Source organism: Parasteatoda tepidariorum, chromosome 1 (genome assembly GCF_982258835.1).
Source record: "Parasteatoda tepidariorum strain Cologne lab strain chromosome 1, Ptep-v5.0, whole genome shotgun sequence".
NCBI classification, from domain to species: Eukaryota; Metazoa; Arthropoda; class Arachnida; order Araneae; family Theridiidae; genus Parasteatoda; species Parasteatoda tepidariorum.
Genome location: NC_141755.1, coordinates 26,525,177 through 26,552,262, shown reverse-complemented (window position 1 = coordinate 26,552,262; position 27,086 = coordinate 26,525,177). Strand labels below are relative to the sequence as shown.

Below are 27,086 nucleotides of genomic sequence, written 5' to 3'. Positions count from 1 at the left end.
TCAAGTATAACAGCTGGGTCATTAAACACGATGAGAACGGAAAAACAAACGAAATAATCTTAGAACGCAATTTAATAAGAGATTAACTGCTTAAGCTATTTTGATATAGGAGGGCCATAGCGAGTAGGGGGAGAAGCCCTCTAGTTCAGTAAAAAATATTTCTTTTCTAATGATCGAAATGTTCTATATAACTGACAAAAAGGTAATTACCTACCATGTATGTTAACAAGAGTTTTTCAGGTTATAAATATATGAATGAAATAGTGTATTTTCTTAGAGAAGTGTCATTAAAAAGAATTGATTTGATAATGTGACAAAATACGTCAAAAGCAATTCTCAAATATTACAAGAAGCAGTTTAAGATTTTAAAGCATTTCATCGCTTGCATATCCTATTTGCATTCGAGAAGAGACCAAAAACGGCCATTTTTCTAACAAATAAAATTCTGATATTTTAAATCCAAACAAAGAAAAAAAAATTCCGTCAAGTGTAGCTAAAAAAAGGCATCTATTATACGCTAAGAAGGAATGACATTTCAAATTCTATCTTTCTATTTTTCTGAGGCAGCTCTGACATTTTCAGGAATTGCATTCCCATTCGAGAGCGTCGAGATTCAGAAACTGTGACCGCCTCCACAAAGAATGTATATTTGAATTTATGATCATTCTCCCTAAACGGGATGGAGGCAGATATCCGAACTTTAAGTGCGCTGTTTCTACAATGCAAATTGAACAGGAATTTCCCACCCATTCGTTCGCTTCAGTTTTAGAGCTGAGCACTTCTTCCCGATTCGCGTTGCCCCTGAGGTCCTCAAAAGCGAATGCAGATTACCATCTTAAAGTACTCTTCATCACGATTCCATCTTTGAAGTTGAATATGGGCTCAAAATGAATTTTGGGGACAAATTCCACATGAATGTGAGTGAGTGCGCGATTCAATATCCGTGTGTCTAAATTAATTATTACATTGTTACTGGTTTTTTATTGATTCGTGGATAATTATAAATCACTAAATAACTTATTTATCTAAATGTGTACTGTGGCCTAACTGCCACTATAAATATTAAATACCAAATCACTAGTATATAAGACATGTTTACTTGATTCTAAACAAAGGTACCTTTTGATAGATGAAGGTTGACATGGTCGATAATTAAATCCCCACAATGGTGACCCGGACGTGATTTGAACACGCACCCTTCTGGGAGTAACTACCACTATAAATATTAAATACCAAATCACTGGTATATAAGACATGTTTGCTTGATTCTAACCAGAGGTACCTTTTGATAGATGAAGGTTGACATGGTCGATAATTAAATCGCCACAATGGTGACCTTGGTTAACTCATGTTATATCTAAAATTTTGTGTCAATGTAAATAATTAAATATTAAATCATAGAGCAAACAAAAAAAAATCTATAGCATATTTTCAAAAGTTTTAGCCACTTAAAACAGGTGTGATTTTTATTAATTTTGAGTACGATGCATGAACGATAGGTATTAACTAATTTTAAATATTTTACTCTGTTTTTATTCTCATTACAATTGGCAACTTTTCCGCATTAAGGCTTCCGAAATTCAAAAATTTATTTTTTTCAACCTACTCTAACGTACCACACACATATCAATTGATATTTCCTCATTTTGAAAGCTTTTGAAGACTATTGTTGTGCAAAGGTTTTTGCATTAAATAATTAATAGATTTAAATACACAAAGTTCACATAGTCCACATTTAATGTCTCACTTTTCCTGCTTGGTAACTGCTACTGCGGTGAAACGGTTTTGCAGGGAATAACTGAATACTTGAAATATATATTAGAATTTTATTTTCTCACATTTTCTTGCTTCTTCAATGCAACTGAAGTAAAACTGTTTTGCAGAATGCGATTCTCTCATAAAAATCTACAATGAGTTCATAAGTATAAAAGTTTTTGCATCAAAATTCATGTTTCAAATGTCAATATCGATATCAAATATTAAATATCAAAATCAAATATCAAATATCAATATCAAATATCAATGTCAAATATCAATGTCAAATATCAATGTCAAATATCAATATCAAATATCAATATAAATATCAATATCAAATATCAATATCAAATATCAATATCAAATATCAATATCAAATATCAATATCAAATATCAATATCAAATATCAATATCAAATATCAATATCAAATATCAATATCAAATATCAATATCAAATATCAATATCAAATATCAATATCAAATATCAATATCAAATATCAATATCAAATATCAATATCAAATATCAATATCAAATATCAAATATCAATATCAAATATCAATATCAAATATCAATATCAAATATCAATATCAAATATCAATATCAATATCAATATCAAATATCAATATCAAATATCAATATCAAATATCAATATCAAATATCAATATCAAATATCAATATCAAATATCAATATCAAATATCAATATCAAATATCAATATCAAATATCAATATCAAATATCAATATCAAATATCAATATCAAATATCAATATCAAATATCAATACCAAATATCAATACCAAATATCAATACCAAATATCAATACCAAATATCAATACCAAATATCAATATTAAATATCCCCCCAATTAAATTTAATATATTTAATTACAAATGATCCAAATTTAAATTTCAAATTCAAATATCAACATGCAGTGCTATATCAAAATTCCTAATATGTAGTTCCACAAAATATGAAAAAAATGTTTCTGAAAATTAAAATTTGAAAGTATTCATCTAAAAAATTACAAGCTTCTGAATTCTTCCAGCAGTTGTGCAAGAGAATTATTATCTAACCTCATTAGAACTTATTGATCATAAAATTCTGAATAAATATTTTCCATCCCTCCACTGGAACAAAATTTGAGAAAAGTTGATTCAAAATGCTTAAAATTAAAAAAAAATAAAATTGATTAGGAATATATAGTAGTTGTTGATAGGCTAATAGTAGCGTTTCAAAAATTATTACTTTTTAATACTGTTTATTAAAGACTCGATCGTCTTGTGAAATAATGCTTTTTTACAAATAGGCTCTTTTCATTACTGCTAGGATTTGTCAACTGTTGAATGATTTTTAGGTTAAGTTCAGCTTTTTTTTACCCAGCGTTCTTTATGTTTATTCTAAAAAGTGCGCAAAATATCAATATGAAAAAAAAATCCAAATTTTTGTAAGAATTTTAAGCGTTATTGATTTAATGTTTTAATCTTCAAAAAAATTATTAAATCGCCACATTATCTTGCCTCATAAAAAATTGCAAAAATTGAGAATTATTAATAGATATTGATAGTTTGCATCGAACTGAAAAATTCTCTCCAAATTGAGTTTTTTTTCGGAACAGTTCAATACTTTTTTTAAAATATTTATTATTTTCGTCCGTTCTAAAATACAAACAATTCTTTTGGACAAGATGATGCATATTTAGTTCAATATTTTAGCTTTGCTTCAAGCGTAAGACACTTAAACTGTGACTTGTTATTTTCCTTGAATTCCTTGACCTAATTTTAAATTAATTGATTTAGGGAATTCAAAAAATTTATCGATTCAGAACTTTTATTCAGAAAAGATTAATCGATTCAGCAGAGTTGTCGATCTGGTAAAAAAAAATTAATTCATAATTCAAAAATTTTGCACAGATCTTGTTAAATATTTTTAACAAGCACGAAATGACGAAAAATATAGATAAACATTTTTATATATATTTTGGTTCAAATTATGAACTTTTTTCTTCATTTGAATAAGTAATTATGATCACATTTTTTATTTAAACACTTTTTTACCTACCCATTTTTTAATAAATGTAATTCCGAATCCTGAAAATTAAGTTTATATTTACTTGCAAACTTTATTGAAATATTTATATTTAGAAAATTAAAAAGCATATTTGACGCGAATTGTTAGGCGTAGCAATGCGCTTCGCTTTAAAACATTGTCGATTACTAGCGTACGTTTCACTTTTTTAACTCTTTGAAAACTTACGCTAACATTTTTATGAACTATAACTTTAAAAAATATATATGTAGTTAATGCATTAAATTACAAAGAAATATGCATTTCTTCACAAATTCTAAGAAAAAATCTTTATTTTCAAGATTTTTTGAAAAGTATTATAATTATAATTAATTGAAATTAGATAAATAGTTCAGACAGTGCGTTGGACCACAAGTTTTGGAGGATACGTTCAAATTTCCTTAAATGGTATGTTTATTTGAAAAAACATTTTTATAATAGGTTCCGAAAATTATAGACACCATATTCTTATCAATTTAATGAATAAAAAGCAAACTTTTAGTAAATATTAAAACATTTAGAAGGCTTCTCAGGTTAAGGAAGCTTGTTTTATAAACTAAAACAAAATGTCTAAAAATAGTCATAGATTGCAGCCTTAAAATGTCTTAACTAAAAATAAGTAAACCATTTTCAGACCATGTCTACAAATAAACTTGATTTTTTTAACTGTATTAATGGAAAATTTTATTTCATAATGTATTTCATAAAATTGATTGCCTTTAAACAGGAATTTTTTATGGAAACCTTGAAGAAATTTTATTTCAACACTTAAAAGGATTTCTATTTTTATCTTCTGGTGCTATTTTCAAAGTTCCTCTACTCTAAATAAAAATATGATATTCAAGGTCGTAAAAAATCAATTGAGAACAAATCACTCATTCTTTGAAAAAAAATGTCAACACTTTAGACACTTCCGAGAAAAAAACATTTTGTTCTAAGAAAGAATATTACTTTTCTTTGAAGCTAACGACTATAGTAGAGATTCAGAAAAAAAAACATTTTAGTTAAAACTTAAAAAAAGTTATTTCTAATTTTGTAAACCATGTAACCAAGTTTGTTTTATGTCTATAAATTGAGTTATTAATGCATTATGCATTTACAAACAATAGCTTTATGCTAATTTTCCAGACATATTCTAGAATAACATTAGATAATAAAATTGAATTCAACCAAGGGCGGTTCCGCACGTTAACAGTCGTATTTTGATCTGCAGTCTTCTCCACATAGCAAAAACAGTTTTTCCATGTTATTGGATAAGGAAACAGTGTATTGAAGAGAAACGTTCCCCCGATTTTGCTTATTTGCTAAACTGCCAGAGTTTAAAATTATTTTTTTCTAAACAGATAACACTTATATTTTTTTTACTTAAATAACTTTAAATTTTATGAATTAATATTAGATTAAAAATATTTTTGTGATACAGGCTTATTTATACAAGTAAATTTAAATATATTATTAATTAAAATAAATTTGGTTTTTAAAATTGATTTTTGTGGTTGGAGGGCGGGGAATATTTTCTAAATTTTTACTTACAGTAGAGAATTTGCCATAAACTTGGGCTTCTGTGCTCATAAATAACTGACTTTATAACTTATTTATAATTATAAACAAACTGGGTAAGAGATGATCAACTAAACAAATGATAACGAGCAAGTGAAAATAGCTTACCAGAGTTGATCTCTATTTTTGACTACCATCCTTTACTGTTACTTACCGTTTATGTAAACAAAGTCCGTCATTGTTTTTATTTTTTATTTTTTGAAGTTATCAGCACGTTGATGCACATACCGTAGGTGCAAAAATTCATCGATATTTAAAAAATAAAAAAAATTTTGAGAAGTATAAATCTCACAGCTTTTTAAGGTATTCAATAAATCTTAAATAAAAGAGATGTTTTTTCCCTTAAAATATCCTTTAACCTTCTTATTTATTAAATTTATACCGGAGTTCCCAATTTCATTTTGAAATGGAAATTTACTCCTATATTGATGCATTAAGGAAACCTGTTTATCTCCCCTCTCCCATATTGACCTTCATACACAATGATAAATCAACCATTTGAAAGCAAACTAGACCTTTTATAGCATATTCTTAGAATAATTCACTTAACAATTTCGATTTTTTATAACCCTCTTCAAACCTCAATTCTTGACATTTATAGGCCATAAATTATACCTTGTCTAACACACCTTCTTTAATTATACGACGGCAATCATTCTAACCCCAGTATGTAAACATCTATATTGAATTGACTATTTAATAAATATAATTAATCATCGTGCAAGGATATGTAAATAATATTTGTCTAGCTCCGGAATATCTATCTCATGTTTACCCATTTATTGTACTTCTGAATTTCGTTTGACATTTAGTCAGCACTATTTTTAGAAGAGTTTATTCTTAACTATACACTACTCAAAATTCATACAGAATAATTTTATCTGGAATATCCAACTGTTTAGGTCACAGGTTTTGAAAGTTTTGGTTTGAAGTATTGGAAAAATTTAAATCACATTGGGAAATATTTAAATGTACAATACCGCAATATATTTCAATCAATATATTAGAATATATTTCAATCACATTATTGGAGAAATATAGCTGACTGAACTGGCTGAAATTAAATTGAAATAACATTCTCAATCCAGTTTAAAAATTTCATTCTTGATGATAATAAAGTTATTTTGGCATGTTAAAGTAATTAAAGCAATTAAGTTTTATATAATTTCAGCAATGGTGCCAAAATTAAATAAAAACTTCGCTGCGTGTCTTTTTTCTTTTTCTTTCTTTTCAAATAAAACAACCATTTGCGTCATTGTCCTGCATTGGACTCTGGACCCCTGTGGAAGAAATACTGGCGATCTTGGCAAAGATGGACGATTTATAGACTTACTGTACTTTCAATTTTGTTACTGTTATTTCTGTACCTTGTTCATATTTTATTGTTTTTTTCTGTCTACAATTGTTTTCGAATCTGCTTTTAGAAATTTAAAAACAAATGTTTTGATGGAACTAAAACGCATATGCGTTATATGGACAAAAAAATCCTCAATCTTAACTTCCCACAATAAGCTTGATGAGTGATCAAACCACCAACCCGTGATAACGACATCAAATCCACGATCAAACCACCAACGCGAGACATCGACATCACACCCATGATCAAACCACCAGATCGGAAGTACCCTTTTCTTAATACGACAATGCTCGTTATTCTTTATTTCATACACAACGCTCATTCCGTTGCCAGGAGAGCTCAAAAATAATCGTTGAAGTTATTATAAATTCTGAAGTACACAAGGTGTCTCCCAATCACATTTTTTTAAAAGTCCTAATATGATATTTATGACCTGATATGTTATTTATGTTGCTGTTGTTTCTAATGCTACTTTCCACACGGGCAAGCCTGCTTGGGGAAACCGAGCAAATTTAAGGCAGAGTGTTTCTTGTTTATCAGTGGCTCCATCCTACGGCCAAGAATTCGTTTTCAGCCACACACACATGTCACAGCCCGTTTTATAGGGCAGACCCATTCACACACCCATTCATTCATCCATAGTTCGTAATTTTGACCTGAATCAGAGAATCTCCAATCCAATACCCCCAGAGCTATTGATTTGCTATGGGTACATGGAGGACTTTGAGACTCGACAGATTTAGAGTGCTTCAGTCACTATTTACTACACGGTGAGTCTTCAGCCGGCGGGGTTCGAATCCATGAACTCTCGGACATGGGCCCAGTCCCCTACCGACCAGGCTATCCCGGCCTATGTTATTTATGATCTGCTGATATGAACTTTAGTTGATAACCTTTATCTTCTTATATGAACTAATGTTGATATGACCTTTACCGAAATTTCGATATTTCATTACAATATATCACAATTTTCAAATTTTTTTTTCTCAAAAGAAACTGGTTGATAAGACTAAACGGCGCGTATACTTTTTGATGCATGACACACTTCTGCGTGCTTTTTGTTTCCCTCATTTCCTAAAGTTTCATGTTTGAGAATAATTTATAATTTTTTCAGCATGTTTTTTTTTCGTAAACCCATAATAATTATACAATATACTTCTCTCTGTTCACTTTCAATAATTGACCACTATTGAAACGCTACTTTAGCATTGTGACCAGAGCAAACCGTTAGCGGAATTCATACAGATCAAAGTATAGCTGATAAAAAAAGTTCATGTATCATAATGAACTGAAATTTGAATATTGAAGTTATGAAAGCAGATATACCTTCTTATAAATAATAAAAAAATACTATTAAAAGCTTAAAGGCATGTTGACTTTCTAACTATGTTTACGTCATCTTATTCCATTATTTCCTTAAGTAACACGTGTTAAATTAGTTTATAAATCGGTTAAATAAATAATACTTTCATTTTAAGGAATGCGAAGAATTTGACTTTTATCTTTTATTAAATGATGTACAGTTAATAAGAAAAATCTTTCTAAAATACTAAATTTCCAATCACATCATGAAAGAAATTCATTATTTAGAATTTATCTGAGGCCAGAAAAGAAATTACTTTTACGTCCTTTGACAATAAACGTTTACAAATTGGTTCCATTAGGATATTCAACACACATCTAGAAAATAAATTCCCTAAATGAGCTAAAATGAAACCTCAAATTCTTATTTATATCAATAAAAAAGATTAATAAAAGGAAGTGAAAGTTTGCAAATTTCTGAAATATATAATGCAAAAGCGTTTATTGCTGGGAGGTTTAACACATCCCGTGAGATAGTAAATTATAACTTTAAAGAAGAAAAAAATGTCACATTCGATAAAAATGTGGACAGAAAAATGGCTTTATCAATCTGAGAAGGGAGAGCAATTTATTTTGGAAAATTAGGTTTCTTTAGAAAACTTTAACCATTTTTTGGATTAAGAAATAATCGTAAATCTTGAAGAATGGCTTTTTATAGTTATTTTCAATTTTAATTTTATAAATGTCAATAATCTTTAAGAAATGAAAATTTATTTGCTATGAGTAGTTCACGAATATATTCGCCTTTTCTTTTAAAATAGTTTTTGATTATCTTTTGAGTTTCTGAATTAAAACAGACATATCATTTGAATGATTGATAGGGTGCTTTCCATCTCTTAATTATGCACTGATGAAACTGAATTGCAATTTTTATTATGTGATTGATGGAGCGATTGTTTCAATATTAAGTATCGAAAAAGTGAGGAAAGATTTACAAAATCAAAAATGATCAAAAAGAAAGTAACGTAAACTTATTATCACATTAATATTTTGATATAAAAACACAGATTATGTTTACAGTTGAGGAATTTACATTATTTTCTATAAAACAGTTTCATAAATTGCTCAGATAGAACCAAATTTTTACTTTAGCCTAAGTGTTAATTTTTACTTCAAATGTTTTATATTAACATCATTATAATAAATCACTATTATTTTATGAAATATAATCTTTTCCAAAAACCAAAGAATGTATATATGTACTTTCAACCAGTACTTTTTTTTCATTTTTGTTACGTTATTAAGCTGCAGTACTTTTTATATGAGACTAATTACGTTAATTAAACGAACCATCCCACTAAATTGTTAATTTAATTTACTCCAAGATAATTTAATACAAAGTTACTAATCTTATCAGATTTTTTATTCAGTTTTGCGCTGATGTAAGGAGATATTATTTAGTAAACTAACTTTTAGAAAAATAGTATTTTAATTTAGAGAAAAAACATTTGAGATTTACATAATTTTTTAATGAGATTCACGTTTATAAAAATCACTTGAAAGTTGAATTCTTTTATTAGTACTTTTAATTTAACTATAGTTATTATAACTATAGTTATTATAGTTAATTAACTGGAATAATAATATCGTGCAATCTAGCCAAATTGTTTCTTCGTGTGCTTCTAGGATTCTTCATAATAGGGAATACGAATTTTTCATAATAGGGTGCCTCTAGCTACGTATGAAGACATTTACGGGAATGTGTTCCTATGCAATTTTATTGATGTATCCTACCTTTCTCAGGTGACCCTCTGTCATATATAAGGTTTTAAAACTTGTACATACTGACAAAAAATGCCATTTTAAGAATAATGATTTTAGTTTCAGGAGCAAACCTAATTTCAGATTTGAAGTCCTTTTTTCGAATTAGACAATTTGGCAAGATCAAGTATTTATATAAATCAAACAAAAATTTGCTCACAAGAGTAATTGGCGCTACTTAGTACATTCTTAAAGTCTCAGAAATTGTACACGATGTTATGGCTCAAAATGTTTCAATTTTTCTAACAGTATATGACAAAACATGCAAATAATACAAATAATTATTTTTTAAATCCATACATTTTCAAAATTTACTATAATAAGACTATAATAAGAATAAAATATAACTTACCTTAAATTTCTTCTGATTTTATCAGTGATCTGAAATTAAAGTGAGACCTTTTATTAGAAATTAAAAATTGTCATATTGAATGTTCATAAACGTAAAAGCTTAAACTGAATAAAAATACCAATTAGAAGTATTCGTAGATGATAAAGACTTTTTAGAAAAAAAGTTCCAAAATGCATGGCACCATTTTACTTTAAGTAAGCAAATATTATTGAAAAATGTTTTTAAATTTATTTCTCTTTTTCAAACTGACAGGATTAATTTCTATACTGTTTTAGCAAGGGTACTATTTCAGTCAGATTTAAATTTAGAAAGGAAAAAAAAAACTTAAGATTTCAACTTCTAAAAAAAATTATATCCCTATAAATTAGAAAAATTAATTTCTCAAGCAATTATTACCTTTTTAGGTAGATTTTGACAAAAATGTTCGATATCTATCAGTCATTTGAATAAAGCATTTACATATTAAAATCGAAACATAATGCGCTATTCTACAGATTTATACAATATTTCAACAAAAAAAAGTATTGAATTTTCACAATTTTGAAAGATTAATTTTTAAATTTTCTTTTAGCAATGATACCATTTTAGGGTGATTTTTATAAAAATATTTGAGATATTTCCATGATTTCTAGAAAAAAATTTATTTATAAATTTTAGAACATTTAAACATCCATTTTAAAAAATAACATTTTAAAAAAATCTTTAATTGAGAACTGTTGAAATTTCGTGGTACGTCATCTCTTATATTATTAATTAGAGTTTGGCTGAAGAAGTTGTGTGGAAACGCTGCATTTCTTTTCATAGATAATCTAATCATTATAAAAACTTCATAAATTATGTACTTTTTTATTTTTCGCACCGTACATGGATAAAATTGATTGCGACACATATTATATGGGGGGGGAAATAACAATTGATCCTCTGTAAAACCAGTTAACTCTTAATAATTTGTTTCAATTTTGTAACTTTATCTTCTAAAGCCAATATTTTATACAAAAAAATATGTGAGTTATAAATTACATTTAATTCCAATACTACCCTTTAACCATAACTTTAAAATTTAAGGAATTCTTCACTTGTGTTGTGTAAGCTACGCCTAAAACTTTTTAAATAAAATTTTTTTTTGTTCATTTGCAAATAAAATCAGTAGAATTATCTAATGCAATTTTACCTTCGCAACAGTTATTTCAAAATTTACTTTCTCTTGCGTTAAGTAAGCCGCGCATAAGACATTTTGAAATTAAATATGAATTTTTGCTTCATAGTCTTTATACTTTTATAACGGTAATTTCAAAAATTTGCGAATTTTTCCCTTGGTTTGTGTACGAAAAAATATTTTTGCTTTTCATAAAAAGGGCGCAAATTAACTTTATTAGAAATGTTTATAAAGTTAAAATTGATTTGATGAAGGAAATTAAAATGGATTTGTAAAATATCGAGTTTTCAAGTAAGAACAAATTATTTTTGCTTTTTATAAAAAGGGTGCGATTTGGTTTGATTAAAAATGTTTACAAATTTAAAACGAATTTGATGCAAGAAATTAAAAGAGATTTGCAAAATATCGAGTTTCAAAGTGGGAACAAAATATTTTTACTTTTCATTAAAAAGTAAGCGCAATTTTGTTTCATTCAAAATGTTTTCAAAATTTAACATATTTGATGCAAAAAATCGAGAGAGATTTGTAAAACATCGAATATTGAAGCAGAAATATTTTTTTTTCTTTTTATGAAAAGTATGTAAATAAGGTATTAATTTAAAAGCTAACAAAATTATAATATATCTGAGACGATAAACGTTAGCTTTACAAAAAGAATGTGAAGAAAAATTGGTAAAATTTAAGGAAAAAATGACCGATATACCTTAATTATTGTTTTATAGTTAGTTTCACACCATTGTCAACAGTTTTTTAAGGAGACATGTAGAAGAAAAATATGCCTGGATATGAGGATCCTAAGAAAAGCATTAAATTTGAGAAAAAGAAAATTTCAGTCCAAAGCAAGAAACAATCGTTTTAGTAAAAAAGAGCTTTATCAAATGTTGAATTAGAGTATGTTTGAAGACGCTTATAAAAGTTTTCACTGAATGTAATCTAAGATCAAAACTTTTTTTCCCCTTCAGCTCAAATGGCTGTTAATGGAAAGTGCAATTTAGTGTTTTCCAAACCTCCATTGAGAATCCTCTTTCTTTTTCCTTTTTGGTTATCGAACATTTTAAGCAAAATGCTAAGCAACCCTTTTTTTTTCTGATCATAGAAAATGGGGAAAAGCATAAAGAGAAAAGCAAACTCAAAAAAGAGTAATTTATAAAGTTCTGGCCCACATTTTTGTTGAATTTTGATAAAAACAATCCCCATAACTTAAGAAATCAGTTTATAGCTTGGATTCTGTGAAAGATCCAGGTTTTGGATTTAGGAGAAACAAGTTTAAGAAAAATATCAGTCATGTTCTTTAGGAGGTAATTTAAAAATTCAAAATAAAATATATCTATTTAGCAAAAGAAGAACATTGAAGCATATTAAAGATCTAAGGTTTTAAAATTGAATAAAAAAGAACCACTACTTTGAAACACTGACTGTTATATTGAAAAAAATATTACAAATCTGCTGAAATCTATCTTAAAAATTAAGTAAACTACATACTTTGCTAATTTCACTATATAATAAATAGAAGAGGTCGATTTTTATTTTTTTTAAAGTCGAAATTAATTGTAATGGCAAAAATTGGGTGTTGGTGTCAAATTTAAAAAAAAAATCCAACAGACACTTGAAATTTGCAAAATTTTTTCATTTTAACTCTGAAGTTGAGTTTTTACTAATTATATTTTTAAAATTAAAAAGATTTTATTCCCTTTTTTAATTTTCCATCAACACTCAAAAAATTCTTGAGAAGTGGAACAAAAATATAAAACAAAACTATAAGACAAGAGAATACACGAGGACCGTTGATTCAATGTGTTAAACGTTAAAAATTCCACAAAAAAACCTTTTTTTAACAAACCTATTACTGTATTAGTGGTATAAATTAGAAAATCTTTATGGAAAAGCAGGTTAAAAGGCATTTTGGAAACATAAAAGTTTAAGAGAAAAGAGAATTGAAAACAACAATATACATGAAATGAAAAAAAAAATAAATTTTGTTTTATATCATTAATCGAAAAAAAAATGTCTACTTGTTTCCAGCATCCAAAACACAAAGTTCCTCATCAGAGCATTTGGATGATAAAAATCGAAGAAAATAACTTGAAAAAAAAGAAAATGAACAGCATGTTAGAGGAAATCGGAAGAGGAAAATGAATGAAAACAAGAAACACCTCGGTAGCCAAGGTAGCTGAGGACAGTCGAAGATGGCATATCCAAGCAGAATATAATATTAGGGCTAAAACGGAATTAGATCATTTGCAATGATGCCAACCATTCTTTTTTTGTCACCTGCCTTTAGGTCATCATCACCATTCACGATTCTAGATGTAGAGGATCGCAATTTTTTTCAAAAACTTTTTTGTTAAAAACATTTTGATTTTTTGTTTATATTTCAACATTGAAGGACAAAAATACTATTTTATACATTCAAGTTTTTGACTTAAAAAACAATATCACACGTTGCGCTCATGCGCTCAAGGTGTGACACTACATTTTCTACTGTTGTTCCTTATTTTATTACTTTTCCTATCATAAACGTGGTGTTACTATTTTCTAATAATACGATTATCAATTGAAAGTTATTTTATGTTGAAGTTTATACTTACTTCAAAATTTACTTTCTAAAATTCACTAAATTATAATTTTGCCCCTTTAAGGGCTTTCTTTTTTCTATTAATTATATATATATATATATATATATATATATATATATATATATATATATATATATATATATATATATATATATATATATATATATCCTGAATATTTAATATCGACATTTAAATATCAATGATCCTCATTTAATTTAATATTTTCGCTTACCCAACCGTCTGCTACATTAAAAACAACTTTTGCAAGCATCACATTGTGCATGAAGCTGATCGTTAAACTTTAAACCATTTAATAAATCTCTTTAACTGTTATTTACAGTAGTATACTATTGTAATTTGTACCAAAAATTATTGTAAAATGGTTAACAAGATTAGGCACCGGTTTAAACAACTTTGTCATAATGTAATATAGAACTGCAATATAATAATAAAAATAAAAAAAAAACAATTATCTTAGTTTTAAACTCTTAATATAAAAAACATTTAAAATCGAAAACGTAATAATAGCAGTATAGGTAAATGCCTTTAAATGGGATACCTGCAAGAAACATAATGTGGGTGTGGGTATATCTACCCTGATTGGACGTGAACCCTGATTAGACGTTGAAACGTGGCATTTATTTCATTAGCAATTGTTTTATCCTCATCGATTTCAAATAAGCCAAGCCTGTCAAGTATTAATTCTCTTAAGTAACGAATTCTTTATTGTTACACAAAGATTCTCTCACTAAGATTTCAATTCTTTTGCTTTAGCCGGCCAGGTGGCCGAGCGAATAACGTGCCTGACTGCGAAGCCAATGGCTGCGGGTTCGAATCCCGTTCTGGGCATGGATGTTTCTCTCTATGTGTTGTCCATTGTTGTGTGTGATGTGTGAATGTGGCCCACCCTATGAACGGGTTTGTGGCAGTGTGGCGTGGGTTATGTTGCTCGCCTCCGTGACTGTGGTTCACAGGTGCCCACTGGGTAACGCTAAGTGAGCAACACTTCCGGCAACTTTTGAGGTGAAGAACGAGAGTTTAAGTGCCAGTCATTATTAAAAAAAAATTCTTTCGCTCTGTATTTCTTTATTGACGCAAACACAGGCAGGAAGTCATGTAGAACATAAGCAAATTAATTATGCATCGAAGTTGGCAGGTTAACGAAACCAAATTATACCACGGTTACAATAAAATACATAAACAAATAATAAATTAAATTTAAGTAAAAGACATAGACGAGAAATTATTTTATTTCCATAAATTCGAAGTGCGATTCAGCGCTTTATTTAATCAACTTCACATTAATTAACATTCTAACTTATGTGGAGAAACTTAGCTGAACTTTACCACGCCATTTTGCTTCGAAACGATCAGCTGGCGCTGACGTCATAGGTCTCATGTGTGGGTATACGTGATCTCCTTCTTCTTGAAGTGCAAATACCCAATTAGGGACATAAAAAATATTTTTAGAAAAGCAATATTTTCGTGACTTTTATTAATTTTATGCTGATGACGAACAAAACAATATAGAAATTGATGTGGGAGCAGTGGATTTTGTCATGTGATTTTCTAGCAATTAAAAATGCACCAACATTATTGGAAAATTGTATCAGACAATTTTGCTTTTATATTACATGGTGAAATTCATCAATTAACAACTACGCCATTTTTCTATGAACCTTACTATATTATCAAATTTGATGCAATCTTCTTCAAATATTCCAGAACTTAATAGAAATTTGAGCTGGTTTACATACACAAACTACTCATGTAACACTATTGAAAAAGTTCTTTTTCAGAAGAAATAAAATATGCACGACTTCCAACTTATTCCCAATTACACTTTTACTTTTTTTTAGCTCGTTTTACTTCCACAGTTATCCTTTTGTAACGAAGAAGAAAGTTTTCTGCTTTCTGACGCGAAATCATTAATCTCTGCTTAACTCGCGAAATATAATAACGAAAAGAAAAAAAATCCTATGATTAATTTTACGGAGCAGCGAAAACATCTCTTTTTACACTGCAACTTGCATCAACCGAGTGTGCGTGTCAGGCTACTAACTTTTTTAGTTAACTTTTGACTCACGCAACCTTAGAAGCTACGACAAGATGCATATTTTTTTTTCTCCATGGTTTAGTTCTCCTGAACAAATTTTCCGAACCTAATTCTAATTTTCTGCAAATATTGTCGAGTGTCAACCTTTTTTTAAATTGAGTTAGGTGGTTAGATTAAAGTGACATAAATGTTGTAAAAAGTTGTTCTTTGATAAATAAGATGAATTCGTCATTGAGTGGGGGTTGAACTACCTGAGAGAAAGAGTTGCGTTAAATTTTCTTTGACGAACTGAAGTAATTTAAAATTTAATGCATAGAAAAAGTGAGTTAAGGTAGACCTAGAGAAAGCCATAACGTTTCAAATGCAGTTTTTTTTCTTCAAAATATCAAAGTGCGAACAAACTTTTGAAAGATTACGTAGGATTACTCAAAGAATAAATAATCAAGCAATAATTTTTTTTGCATTTTAATTTTTTTTTCATTTCATCATTAGAAACATTGGGGTTTACTCTGGGTCAACGAATTCAAAATAGTGTCCTAATAGTGTTCCCCTAGGATTCCTTGAAATGGTAAAAGGGGCTCCGAGAGTAAGGACATTTTACCTCACAGTAATTATTTTTGAAATCTGTATTTATAATTAGATCTAATTAACAATCAATCTATTATATATTTAATACTGTGGTTCTTTTTATGAAATTAACGTAAAATCCCAAGGGAAAAGAACAATATCTTGAATAAATTGTGAAAAAGACCTGTATTTATAAAAACTACATAAGTATTCCCTATCGCGCATTTCGAATGAAAATAAAGAAAACTAAATTCGTTAATAAAGAAATATGTTTTCCTGGTAACCATTTCCAACGTTTATAACAGTGCTTTTAGCTCTCATTTCAACAAAAACCATAATTCAGATTATTTATTTCATTTTCGGCTTATGTAATTACACCAAAAACAAATTTAAAATTAAATTAGACGCGAGGAGTGTGGATTTAACTGTTGGATACAAAACCTAATTTAAGAATATTAATGAACAAAACTAGGTAAAATTTTCATTCTTTTTATTAAATATTTTTTAAAATACAGTTGTCTTTTATTGGTTAATGCACTTTCGTAATTGCTTTTACACACTCTATTTTACATTTTTTATATATTTTTTACTTAAAAACTCGGTGCTCAGCCAAAAGAAATTTAATTATTTAGGATACCACAGAGGAAAAATTTGTAAACCAGTGCCTTAGGTTTTTCTGACCTCATTTTTATCGAAACTTTAAATCTTAAATTTCCAAGGAAGGTCAAACAAAATTTTCCATGAAAAAGTTTCTCCCCTGGTCTTCTTAATATTTCAAATTATTAACTATATGAATGAAGTCAAAGAAATGTTTAAAAGAGGAACATTTTTTTTCAAAACAGCAGCGAGCTTTTTATTATTATTAGTTTCTTTTTTTATAGAAACAACTATTTTTTCTGATTTATAATAAGCATTAATGGATGCTTGTTACATTCTTATTTTAACAACTGTTTCATAATTGCAGGTCTCGGTACAATAAGAAGATAATTTTAATTAAATAAGTTGTGAAAATAATTTTAGTAACTATATTGTCCCCTGTCTAAAATGCAATAAAGGGAAAAAGATTGGGCTTACTTGTTATTGCATCGAACCCCTCATTAGTTTTATCATTAACTGCTCTTTAATTCTCCCGACCCATTAATTTCTTTTTTCAATTCAGCCTATATTTTCCCTAAACATAAACCTATAATTTTAAAACTTGGTCAAATGAATTGTTATTAAGTACCACACCACCACGTAAAGCCAACAAAATTACAGGCAAATTAGAAGGCACACAAGAGGGCCTAATTGTAATATCAATTTTTCCTTTATAATAGCGTTATTTTCAGTTTCATTGGCTTCTTTGATACATAATACATTAATAATTATTACGGTTTAGGCTGACGAAAAACATGTGATGTTAAATAAAATTACTACCGGCATGCTCGGAAAATAGGAATTACATGAAATTGGATGCTAGGTTTCTTGATAAAAGAGGATTGGACTATACCCCACCAAACTTATTCCTTAAAACACGTGGCAGTGTGTAGTCGATGTAAGTAATAGAATAAAGCTTGAGGCAATAGATAAAAGACTATGGATCAAGCCTATGGAGCCGTAGATCATGTCATAGATTTCGTATCTGCAAGAAACAGTTAAAAATCCAGTAACGATTCCTCAAAGAAAATAATAACGATAAATAAGAAATTATCCTTAATTAATTTTGTTTGAAAGAAAACTCATTTTCTGAACAATATATAAATCTATACGGTTGATAATTTCACCACAAACCAATATTCTAATTTTGTGTAACATTGTTCTTTATTTGAATTTGCAAAAAATTATTCATTGCATTAACGCTAAACCTAAATGACAGGTTACCCGTTTTCCTCAATATGTTTTTAAATGCTTTTTTATCATGTTTTTTTAAAACAAAAAACAGTACAAAATTGTCCATTTTATCCAGGGTTGAAATAATTGCAGATCTTTTTTTAAAAGGAATAAATAAATGGATAATGAATGGGCAATTTACTGAAAAATCTGGAATGTTCTTGCTATATTGCAACTGTTATGAAAGTTAAAGCTATGAAATTTGCGGAAATGTAAGACATCCGTATTTTAAAGTTTACTAATATTAGCCAAAAAATCAAAAAGAGATTGAATCATTATAATATTGCTGAAACCAGCATTTAACTAGCTTTTAGACTTAAACTAGTATCATGCTAATACTTTGTCGATAGTATACTATACTAAGAAGATTCCGTTTGCTATCAATGTTAGTTGCTATTATCTACAACTCATCTTTAGCAAAAATATCACAACAAAACAATATACTCTATAGGACACGCTAAAAATAATGGAGCAAAAGCGATGACAAGAAAAGTTAATCTATTTTATTCTTGAAAGGTTTATTCTTTCCTGCAAACAAAAGCAAGCTCTTGGACTAAGTTATCTAAAGTGATGGAACACCAGAGAGTGTTAATGTCGATCAAAAGTAAGTAAATTTGTAACTTAACCATCAATCTTGGATAGGCACTAATGAAGATGAAAACACAGCAAAGTAATAAAATTGTAAGCATATCACGAGCAGTTAAGTTGATGGTTTGCATCAGTTCCTGATTATTATATTTTTGCGCTTTTACTTTAATGGAATATGGGTTTGACAAAATGTTATAAGATAGGACAGAAAACATAGTGTTCACAAAGAAAATTTTCCATTATGTCTCACATTAAATCTGGATATCCAGCAAATATATAAACATTTATATCAGGTATATATTTAGATGTTGAATTTTAAAAAGGATTTAATTTTTAGTCACTGTAAACAAAAAAGATGTAGTAAACAATGGTTTATCGCATATTGTACACCAAAAAAGTAAAACAAGACACTGTAACGTATCGTAAGCTACATAAATAACAGTTCAGTTTTTTTATAAAGAAAACTTTTATTCACAAACATAAACAGTAACAAATATAAAGTACCCGTGACGGTATAGTTATAATCTTGTAAAACAAACTAGAAAAACTCGTAACGGGTTATAAGAAAACTCTAACTCCCAAACAAAACTAATTTCTTAAAAAAACCAGCAACTCTGTTCCAAGTATTGAGTATTGAGTATAGTAAAGTGACGCGAGCTCTCTGCTAATCGCTTATAGCTCAGCTAACTCTGTTATAAAAATTGTTATTCTAATTTTATCGCTTGCTTTTTTTAATTGGGTATACTATAGCCTACGTCACAGGTTGTGTTATTCCTACTAAATTTAACCCATGAACGGCATTTTCTGCGAGCCTAACTTCAAGCCACAAATAAACAAACGAAGTGTTGAATCGTTTAAATAGCTGCTCGCCAGATTTCATTGCATTATAAAGAAAAGTAATTGATATTCGATTTTTGATTAATAATTGATTTATGTGGATAGTGGCAATTATGTGGATAGTGGCATAGAATTTAGCATTGCGTCATGGTAAATGTTATTCCTACTAAGTGGAAGTAGTTGTGTTTTTTTCATATTATACCCAATTATCGCTTTATGTGTTTATTTTATTTTATTCATGCTTTTGCTAGCCCGTTATTTTATAAATATTTTTACTTTTATTCATGCTTTTGCTATTCAATTATATTTTTAATATTTTTAGACTTTATAACACTATCTTAAAATAACTATAATATAACTATCTAACACTTAAGCTCATAATATAACTATCTAACACTTAAGCTCATAAAAAATGTGTTTACCTTCCAACCATCAAGTTCTGGATTCAAATTTGACATTTGCTTGGAATTAAATTTTGATCACTCTCAATTGCTTTTTTTTTATTTCGGTTCTTAACTGTCAACTGGTTTCAAAACGCTTGAATGCAGTTTTCAAAGCTGGGATTTCTTGGCAGGAATGTGTCCGATACCTCAGCATATTTCAAGAGAAAAAAATCTTAAAATAAAAAAAAACGTGCTTGAATTCAACTTTTCGAAATTTATTAGAAAGTATTTTAATGGTTATAAACATTATGTTTCATTTTGTATAATTTCTTTCCAATGTTTATACAAACTCTGATATTAAATTACCATTGTATCTTCAGCATAATATACTGTTAAATTACTTCGTTTTAACGCAACGAGGACTCATTAACATTTAAAGGAAATATTATTCAATTGAGTGCTAAATCAACTAACGTAACAGGATTATTGCTCTAATTTCATTGATAATCTTCCTATTAAACTATTCATTCATTCATTTATATCTCCCATTGAAGACGTTCTGAAATGAAGAAAATGAGGATGTTGTCTTCGACCTGTCATCAGAATCTTCATTTTGAAAGCGAGAAGGTCTCGATGGGTTTTCTGGATCAATGATCGAATTGAATTATTCTCGACAGCTTATTTTCTTCGGATCTAATAATACAGATACCTGCTTATTATAGTGATATGAGAATCGATAGGTTAGATAGAAGAGAGATGGCTTTTATTTTATTGTACTGCTTGTTTATATTTTTCTCGATGGAAACGTGAGGAACGTATAACATACAAATATTTAATTAAGTTTAGTGCAATTAATAATTTAATATTACTGGGTTTCTGTCTACTAATGTTTAAGCTACATTTATTTTTCAAAAATAAAAGGATCATACGTATAAAAATAATTGTTTTAATCGGATACTTGCAACTCGAGACGAAGTGAAGTATTATGCTAACTACGTGAATTAAATCAGATTTAATTGAATGCCTGAAGCAACGACCTGCTTGTGCATCGGACCTGATTGGCTTCTGAATTGAGAAATGCCAGGATTTGCCTACGATGACATCATTTGCAGGCACCGTGAATGGGATATCTGCAAGTGTGGGTATCAGGATCCTGATTGGTTGTTGAAACGTTGTATTTATTTACGTTAGAACGGATTTTTCCATTTTATTACGAGTAAGCCAAGCCTGCCTAGTGTCAATTCTCTTAAGCGACACGTTCTATAATCTTTCACAAAGATTTCAATTCTTTCACTATATATATAATTCTGTAATTCTATAATGCTTTCCTGTAATAGTATAATTCTATAATTCTTTCCTATAATATAATTCCGTAAACCGGGGCGAGTCTACCCATCCAGGGGCGAGTCTACCTATTTTAGTTTTATTTAATTTTCACTATTTTAAATTGCAAATAAATTTTTTTTACCGACGGAGGACTTAGTTCAGACTCTAAGGAAGATGGCGCTGTAGTAGTTTGATCCGTTTTTATTTATTTGGTATCTTTTTAACCGACCTGTTCAAACGTCTTTTGAGAGATTTGTATTGAAAATCAGCAAACTTTTAGTTGGTGCTCCGTAAGTATATTATTATTATTACTATTTTCACTTTGGTTAAGTGATAAACTTATCTAAGACTAAGATTACGTTAATTTTATATGAAAAAAAAACAAAAAGAATGTAAGTTTTGCTGTTGTAAACAAAAAGCCAGAATTCGCGGGGCGAGTCTACCCATTCGTATTTAGTTTTAATAAAGCATAATAATATAATTTAGAACTTTGTTTATATTAAAATTAAGTCATTTTAAATGAATCTGAGTATATTATTTTAATTCTGCATTGATAAATTTATCATTAATAGGAAAATTTATAGGTTAAATATAAATGTAAATATAAAATATGTTTATTTTACCTATTTCTTCAATTTTTATATTACAAAATTAAATTTTTTTATTTAATGCAAGTTAAATAAATTATTATTTATTATTACAGATGGTTCGAAATTATATTTGCAAACCAAATGGATTGAAATGTTACAAAAAAATGCCACCTGAGATGGAAAAAGCTATCCAAAGGATAAAAGACAAACATATAACAATTCAAGAAGTAAATTTATATTAATTTTACTTTATTTTTATCAACAATAATCAGAAAAAAATGTTATTTTATAATGTTAATGATTATAAAAACAAAACTGTGATCAAAATGTGATAATCGATCAAATACTCAACTTGTGTTATTTTATGAATAAAAAAATGGAATATATAATAAAGTTATGAATTTTACTTCATAAATATCCTATATAGTAACTAAAATAACAATTTAATAGTAAAATTTGATTATTTACAATGTTAACATTCATTTTAGCAGAATGGGTGGACTCGCCCCATACGAGAAATTTGTCAGCAGTTCTATAAAAATATACAGTAACAGCGTAACTGTTAATATTTTCTAAAATCAATTTCACAGTTTTAAAGAAGGATAAATAGCAATTCCGAAACACCTATTAAAAGTCTTTTTTCTTTAATATTTACAAAAGTTTGACCACTTGAAAGATGACAAACTGAAAAAATGGGTAGACTCGCCCCGGTTTACGGTTCTATAATAATTCAATAATTCTATAATTCTTTCCTATAATGTAATTCTACAATTCTTTCCTACAATATAATTCTATAATAATTCAATAATTCTGTAATTCTTTCACTATATATATATATATCTTACTTAACACAAAGACAGGCACGAAGCCATGCAGAGCATTAACAAGCTAACTATGCATTGAAGCAAAACAAAAATATATCATGCTTACAATAAATTGTATAAACAAATAAAAGATCTGAGTTAAGCAATGTGATGTAGACGAGAAAGAATTAAATTTAAAAAAATTCGATGTGAGATACGTTGCTGCATTTTAACTTCATGATAATTAACATTTTAACTCATTTGGAGAAACTTAGTTGAACTTTAACATGCCATTTTGCTGATAAACTATCAGCTGGCACTGGCATCATAGGTCACGTGCGGATATCCGTGATATTTTTCTTCAAGTGCAAGTACCCAATCATTGAACATACCATACTGTTTCATTCTAGGACATTTTTAGGGTTTAAAAAAATTGTACAAAAAGTTAGCTCTAAAAATAATCCACGCTTTTTAAGCGTAGTTAAGCACTAACATATATCTTAAGTAATTATATCTGAAATATTTCGTTTTTTTTACTCATATTTTAAAGTATATTTAATTTTTTCTACATAGAAATGTTTACTTGAAACTTCACAGTGTTAAATGAAAATTTATTTTATGTTTCTGTTCTCCCTACATGTCAAAGAGATTACATTTTGTTAATTGGATATAACATGAAAAAGGCACAACAATTTCAACTTTGATCCCTGAAAAGCTGATTCTATTCTTAAAATTTGGTTACCTTCCTTAGGGGCTTTACTGGGAATAAGACATAGGAAAAGTGAGGTGTGAAGTAGGTTATCTTATATCCAATTATATTGCTAATTGAGATCTTAAAATTTGATTCCTTGTGTGCACAACGCAAACGTTTTATCCTCCAATTTTGAATTGTAATATTTATTTTGTTGTTAAGTTTTATTAGATATTAATTTAAAATCACACGAACTCTTAGAAGATTTACCAAAATATTACATAAGTTCTAAAGGATTGATTTTCCAATTCAATAATCGTTTGCTCTTGGATAAAATCTCAAATATTTATTTTCCTTCCATGAACAATTCATTTTATTTTATTTTGATTACCTTTCTCTCCACAAATATAAACCATTTAGGAAAATCAATAGCAATTTCCGTTGCTTGGTCCATAGTAACATACTGGAAATAAAATCCCTTCAAGTCTCGTGAGGACGTGATTTTAGTTGGATTTTCTGCAGTATAAATTCCCAGTTGATCCAGCTATATATCATTGGTAATGATAATTAAATAACAATGCTATGAACATTCTATTCAAGAATTCAGTTAGTAGATAAGAAATCAATTGTAAACGCCCATGCGCAACTCTAAGCATATTCAACTTAACAATTGATCACCAAGACTTTTTGTGTAAACATGTACTGAATGACTATGCTGGTTCTATCAGGAATGACATACTAGTATTTGGCTAAAGTCCTTTCCGCCCCATGGGTGCAGGAACTAATGTCTATGGTAGCTCACTCTCCATTAACAGGCGTGACAAAATGGTTCTTCGACCATCTATAACACAGTTTCGTGTGTTTGATATCTCTGTCTGTCCTTATGATTAACTTCGTCAGGAACTGCTTATGGTTTATCGCTTCCAACCTAAATTCAGCGGATTCGCATAATGAAGCTGCAATCTCCCAAATATATCCAACTCCCAAACACAGCGCTGAATTAATCCTTCGCCAAATTGATGGCCGGGACGAAGTCTTTAGATATTATGTTTTGGACAATTAAACCTCGGCTCTTTGATCTATATCGATTCCTTTTATTATTCAAGAAGCCGATCTAATTTAGACGAGGTGCTTGATTTCAACGAAAAGAGATCAAAGGACGAGATTTAAGCCGAGCATAAAGATACAAAGCTTGCCAGTCCCCGAGTTTAATCTTTCGCGTGGTTATGAATCGCGAAGATTTACATGGTCCATTAAAGCAAGTGTACTGTTTTCACTTTGGTAGTTACGACAGCTACTTAACGATATTTTAAAGGGTTAATTTTAATGGTTCATTCTAAAGCTTTCAAAGTATACTTCTTAAATATTGCGAAATTTTATGCTACATTGAAGGATGATTGTTTTATGTAGTTCGTACCAAAGAATTAAGATGCAGAATCAGATTGTACAAGAATGGTTTAATTTAATACTGTGAAACACTGGCACTTTATTTTTTAAAAGGAGATGAAAAATCAATTACTAAACACCTATTAGATCATTTACTTATATTAGTAAAATTAAGTACTGCCATACGACATATTACCATATCAGTAGTATCTATTACAACAAACAACATTGGCGTCAAAAATTGTATGGTATAAAAAATTAACTATTTTTCGAAGGAGCCGTTGTCGGATGAAATGCTGCTTTTTTGTGAATAATATGCTATTTTCAAAAATGCTGCAAGTTTGCATTTACAAACGGCTAATGACTGTTTGGTTTAGTTTAGCCTATCTTCATCTAATCTTCTCGAAGTTTTTTCAGAAAACGCTACAAAACATCAATATGGCGAAAAACCAAATATTTTGTGAAAACTAAAAGCGTTTTTAATCTAAATTTTTAATATTTAAAAACGTACTCCGATTCCGCATTATCTGAGCCTATAAAATTTTGCAAAAACTGTGAAAAATGCAGTGATTTAAATATTTTTCATCTAGGGGGAAATGTCACCAAATTGGCAATTTTTTAAATAAAAAAGCTTAATAATCTGTGAAATGTTTAAGTTATTTATCCATTTGACAACCCGGATAATTCTTCACGTCAAGATGGGATATAATAGTTTAAAATTATAGCTTTGCTTCAAATGAAATGAATTTGAACTGCGGCTTTTTTTTATTTTCGGCGAAAAAAACTCTAACAACCATGTTGACGGATAAGATTTAAAAATCTTTGGGTTTAGTCTGAGAAAGTTTGAAATTCTTTAATGTGGAATTAGCATATTAATATTAGTTCTGCAGATTATTCTGTTTATTCAGTTAAAATACGGAATCTTCTGAAAATTACGTTTCTGAGACAATATAATAGAATAGCAAGGAATAAAAAGGCTGTTATTACTTAATGTAAAACAGCAATTTTAACATTGATTTAATAATCAGAAATTAGCTTTGAATTTCGTACAACAACTCATTCAAAGAAAGAAAAAACTATTTTACTATTGAAAAATAGCGCAAAAAATCAACGTAGTAATTAAAGGTGAAAATAGTTAAAGACCTGCAGTTTTTTTTTACAAACATGAATCATAAATGGTAAGACACAGAATTAGTACAAAACATTATTATAATACCATGTGAAAATGGTAATATCACAAAAATGAAGTTATTACGTTAAAAATGTGAAAAGGCAAGAGGAGAAAAAAAATGCCTACTAATATTTCAAACATTTTTAATTCGAAAATATTCGTGTTTCGTTAATTGAAAGTTTAAGAAGGTATTTTGTTTGGGAAACACGAAAAACCACACAAAGAATTTTTAGTGTAATATTTTAGCTGTTTTTGCCAGTAATTAGATCTTTGAGGTTGATGAAATTTAATGTGATAATAATAGAAAAAAGATACGATATCAAACCAAACTTTACTGAAGATTTAACCATTAAAAAATCTAAGGTATGGAAAAATAAATAAATTATTTGAATTTGATTTGAAGGGTTGTGGCATTACAGTTCCATAAATTGAACCATAAATATTGATTGGAAGATCACTATTATCCTATGTTGACCTTAAAACAAGTTCCTTATTTCAGAAAACCCATAAGACATTAAAATGAGACGATTTTATAAACGTTAATATTAGGAGATTTCTAAGGCTATTTTAATAATTTTCTTTTTAATATTACTGTCTCATTCTTAGGGAAGTAATAACTAAATCTAATAAATTCTAGAAATTTGATTAGGTTTTTTACTGTATTTAATATCCAACTAGGCACCAATTTGGTTAAAATTTAAAATTGTTTAATTTTTCAGTAGTATTGTTTTAGTTAACATGCTAAATTTCCATAACCGCAACAGTCCAATTGATAACAATAACAAACATGTTGTTTACGCATTTATATTGTCTCCATCATACAAAAATAAAACTTTAACTTAAGGATCATAAGAGTGAATATAAGATACACAGCATTT

General features: G+C 28.5%; 1 protein-coding gene across 1 annotated transcript in view; it reads right to left on the bottom strand.

Annotated features, from left to right (window-relative positions):
- The window catches only part of LOC107450287 (5-hydroxytryptamine receptor 2C), a 415,063-nt gene that overhangs the window by 299,579 nt on the left and 88,398 nt on the right, over positions 1-27,086 (bottom strand). The window contains exon 3 of the mRNA XM_071180097.2: positions 10,210-10,238. The gene's annotated coding sequence lies outside the window, so the exon portion shown is untranslated. The remainder of the gene's footprint in view (positions 1-10,209; positions 10,239-27,086) is intronic.